General features: G+C 40.9%; 1 pseudogene; it reads left to right on the top strand.

Moving 5' to 3' along the window:
* LOC125002449 overlaps positions 1 to 91 on the top strand; it is a 121-nt pseudogene extending 30 nt beyond the window's left edge.
* Positions 92 to 5,000: the final 4,909 nt, after the last annotated feature.

Below are 5,000 nucleotides of genomic sequence, written 5' to 3'. Positions count from 1 at the left end.
CGATCTCGTCTGATCTCGGAAACTAAGCACGGTCGGGCCCTGGTTAGTACTTGGATGGGAGACCGTCTGGGAATACTAGGCGATGTAAGCTTTTCATTTTCATCAGGAGACATGGTAACATTTACATCATCAAAATACATGCAATGATGATTTTGACCACTTATATATACTGCGTTTGTGACAGCTACCATTGCTTACGGCCATACCACCCTGAACACGCCCGATAGTGGGAGTGGTGATTGCGAGTGGCGCGAATTTCGAATTTGCACAGCGACTGCCTGACTTCTCTGTGATATTTTTGTTCTTTGTTTGAAATCAGAAGAATAGTTGTTTTATTTGTATCTTTTGTGCTTATCGTCCCCGTAATTTTCCCCGACGGCTCTCGGGCTGTTCGGGGGATTGTTTTTTTTTCCGCCTAAACTTATTATGATGAATCAAGGGGAGGAAGATACAATGAACCCTCAGATGCAAGGAATGGCTGTAAATACGAAAAAGTTTGAGAGGGAGCTGACGGTGGAGGTGGAGGTGGAAGATACGAAATCAATCGCGGTAATGGACCTGCTGAAAGGTGTAAAGAAGGAGTGTGGGGAAATTTTAGGTTGTAGAATGAAGACGGACAAGAAATTCGAAATCACGATGAAGGATGGTGCCGGGAAGGCAAAGTTGATTGACGGTATAAGAATAAATGGAGTGCCAGTGATCGGACGTGACATAATGAACAGCGACATGGTCGTCTCTTTCCTAAACTTACCCGTGTATCTGGAGGACAGCACGATCATGGAAAGACTTAATGAATGGGGGTCCGGCCACTGTCGCAATTAAACGCCGTGTGTGGCCGGGCACAGACATTGCCGACGGCACGAGATTTTTAAAGGTCCGATTCAACGAGCAAGTCAGATCGCTGCCATACTCCACTAAATTTGAAACTATGAGGGGCGTGGAGTATTTCCGTGTGATCCACGATAGACAAATCCAAGTGTGCAGAAAATGCATCAAGCCGGGACACATCTTCAGAGAATGCCCGGAGTTCAAGTGTTTCAGGTGCGGAGAGAGTGGCCACTACGCACGGGAGTGCGCCGAGAGGAGAAGGACGGAGGAGGAGATGGGTGAGGAAGTGGAGGAAGAGAACGGACGCAACAACCACGACGGCGAAGGAGGCCAAGGTCAAACAGAGGTCCTAGACAAGGGTGAGGAGGACATGGGGATCGAGGAAGAGGAGGATCCGAAAACTGGTGGAAAGGATGTCGGTGGAGCGGAGAACACCAGTGGAGCGGACAACAAGAACGCAAATGGAGAGGGTGGAGAGAAACCGAACCCTGCTGCCAAACAAGGAAAGGAGAATGAAGAAAAGGAACCGAGGACGATTAAATGGACATGAAAGAGAGGAAGATAACGGACAACCAGACTTGACAAAGATCTTTCAAAGATTCTCAGCAAAGCGGAAGGCGGAGAAAGACAAAGAAAGAGAGGAGCGAAAAGGACCGAAATCCGGTATGTGATTGTATAGTTTTGGTTTAAATGTTTACTTTTTGGTTTCTATTTATATTCAGTTTTGCTCTCATGGCCACAATAACCTCTATTAACGCAAATGGGCCTAAGAAATAAGAGAAAAATAAAAGAGCTATTATTTGCATACCGCAGCGATATTATATGTATTCAAGAAACTAATTGGGACGAGGACATAGTTAAAGAAATGAGAGAGGAATGGAGGGGAGCTATATATTATAATAATGGGGCTAGAAACGCAAGGGGGGTAGCAATAATGATTAAAAAGGACGTTGTCGAAGACATAAAAGAGGTATATAGAGATGAGACAGGGAGAATTTTGGTGATAAGAATTTAAATATAGAGAAATAGAATTCAGATTAATAAATATATACGTTCCAATATAGAAAAAGATAAGTGTTGCATTATTAGAGAACTTAAAATATAATCGCAGGGAAGTGTATTATAGTTGGGGACTTCAATATAAAATGTAGTCGTCTAGATGTAGGTAAGGGAGTTGAATTTAGATGGGAAAGATCGAGAAACATGCTGTCCGAGCTGATGAAAGAAAATGGGCTTATAGATGCATGGAGAGAAGAGAACTCAGAGAAGAGAGAATACACAAGGAGGCAGATGAGAGATGGGGTTCTAAAACAAAGTAGAATAGATTTGGTGTTGGTGCAAAGTAGCATTATTGGGTACATCGACAAAATAAGGCATCAAAGAAATAGCTTCAGTGACCATGATGGGGTCATGTTTCGAATTAAGGTGGAGAAAGAAGAGATAGGAGGAGGGATGTGGATATTAAACGCAGGATTAATTGAAGAAGAGGAGTACAAGATACAGATTATGGATTTGCTAGACCGAAGAGAATAGGAGAAGAGGAGTGTATAAAGAAAATGACAGGCTAGACGACAGCATAGGGGAACGATGGGAGAAGATAAAAACTTTTAATTAAACAAATTAGTATTAGATATAGTAAGAAAAGAAAAGGGAAAATGAATGAAGGAGGAAAAGGCTCTGAAACAAAAATTGAGGGCAGAGTTAAGTAGAGCAGACAATGAGGAGGGTTATAATATAAACAATTATTTGGAGGCAAAGATGAAGTTAGAGAGGTTTGAGACGGAGAAATGTAGAGGAGCGATTCTGAGAAGTAAAGCAAAATATGCATTAGAAGGTGAAAGGTGCACAGGATATTTTTTGGGGTTAGAGAAAAGAAAACAGAATAGAACATACATAAAGGAAATTAATGACAAAAACGGAGAGAAGATAGTAGATTATGTGGAGATTCTGGAAAGGGTACAAGAATTTTATGGGGATCTCTATAAGAAAGGGGACATAGATCAAGGAAGCATAGATGAAGTGATGGAAAGTGTAGAAAGGAAACTGAGTGAAGAGGATAGGGAATGGTGTGATAGAGACATAAATGAGAAGGAGGTGATAGAGGCCATAGGAGGATTGAAAAGTGGAAAGAGTCCAGGAAGTGATGGGATAGGGATCGAATGGTACAAAGCGTACAAAAATGAGGTAGCGCAAATTCTGGTAGATGTATTCAAGGGGATGGAAAGAACAGGGCAAGTGCAGAATAGGATGGGGGAGGGTGTAATAGCAATAATATACAAAAAGAAAGGAAGTAGGTTAGATTTGGAAAACTACAGGCCAATTAGTTTGCTAAATACAGATTATAAGATACTAACTAAAGTCCTGGCAAATAGGATGAAGGGAGTGATAGGGAACATAGTACAGAACACGCAGAGTTACAGCATACCCGGAAGAGACATAGCAGACACAATAGCCACAATCAGAGATTCAATAGAACACATGAAAGAGGATGGGAAAGGGGGAGTAGTGCTGGGAATAGATTGGAATAAGGCCTTTGATAGAGTAGACCACAGATTCCTGTTTAGAGTACTGGAGAAAGTTGGGTTCGGGGAGAGGATGGTGGGATGGGTAAAGAGGCTGTATGACAGTGCCAAGAGCCGAGTGAAGGTAAACGGTGTCTTGACAAACCTTTTTCGATGTGGAGAGATCAGTGAGACAGGGATGTCCCCTGTCAGCACTACTGTATGCAATAGTTGTTGAGCCCCTGGCGATGCTGATCAAAACTGACCAGGAGGTGAAAGTGTTTCAGTTGCCCTATGGAGGGACCTGTGTCATCAATCAATATGCAGACGACACCAACTATTACGGTCAGGGACAACAACAGTGTGAAAAGGGTGCTACAGATAATAGAAAAATATGGACGGGCATCAGGAGCCAAAATCAACAAAACTAAATCAGTGATCATGTACATTGGAGATATAGAGAGGATAGAAATGGGCTTAAAGGTGGAGGAGAAATACATGAAGGTGTTGGGATGTGTCTGGGGGTGGCAAGCAAAGAGGCTAGAGATGAGACATGGACTGGAGTGATTAATAAGATAAAAACAGTATGTACACTATGGAGGGGGAGAAACTTAAACTGAAAGGAAAAGTGATGGTGGTGAATAATTTGTTATTCTCAGTTTGTTGTATATGTGATGAGAGTGTTAGACATGCCAGAGTGGGTTTATGAATGTGTTAAACAAAACTATTTGTGACTTTATATGGGAGGGGAAAGGGGTGAAAATTGCACAAAAAAACTTTGATAGGGAAGAAGAGAGAGGTGGGCTGAAGCTCATTGATTTGGAAATGAAAAGAACGGCAATAAGAGTAAGAACGATCCAAAAATACATGGAGCGTGGATGAACTATGGATGGAAGGAGTTTTTAAGGAAATATGTGGATGAAGTGGGTGGGATAGGTGACTATGTTTGTTTATGGGTTTCAAACAATCAATGACAGTTAAAATCCCAGAGTTTTACAGGGAGGTGTTTGAAGCGTGGAGAAAATTTCTACCAAAAGTAGAATATGAGTGTGATGGGTTGCAAATGTTTGTTAACCTACCCTTGTTTCTCAATGAGAAATTTAAATATAATAATAAAAGTCTGTATGAGCCACAATTCATGGTGGCAAATATTAAACAAGTCAAGGATATTATTTATGAGGTCATCCCGGGTTTTTGAGATTGAATTGTATTTATGATTCTGTGAATGATTTAGATGGTATGGAAAGCAAAGAAAAGTCAGCCGAATATAATGAGCGGATTAAAAGTAGTATACCTCTGGAATGGACAAACATTATTAAAAGAGACTGGTGTGATTAAGCAAGACAAGCGTACACCCAAGATGTATGTGATTGAAAAAGAGAAGAAATGCCCCTTTGAAAATGTGAAGTTGAAAAAGGTATATGAATGGTTAATAGCTGATGTGATAAAAGAGCCAGCAGCATAGAAAGTTTGGGCTGGCGTGTTCAATGATTTGGATGTTAAGAAGATATGGTTGAATGGGAACATAAAATATAACAGTATAGAGTGTGAAAATAACGATTTCCTTATAAAACATAACAGAATATATACGAATGTGGTGTTTCATAAAATAAATAATGCTGTAAGTGCAATGTGTGATGTATGTAAAAGTGGCCATGAGAGTTTTTTGCA

The sequence above is a fragment of the Mugil cephalus genome, chromosome 23 (genome assembly GCF_022458985.1).
Source record: "Mugil cephalus isolate CIBA_MC_2020 chromosome 23, CIBA_Mcephalus_1.1, whole genome shotgun sequence".
In the NCBI taxonomy this organism is placed as follows: Eukaryota; Metazoa; Chordata; class Actinopteri; order Mugiliformes; family Mugilidae; genus Mugil; species Mugil cephalus.
Note: the sequence above shows the minus strand (reverse complement) of the source record. Positions and strands in the feature narration are given on the sequence as shown.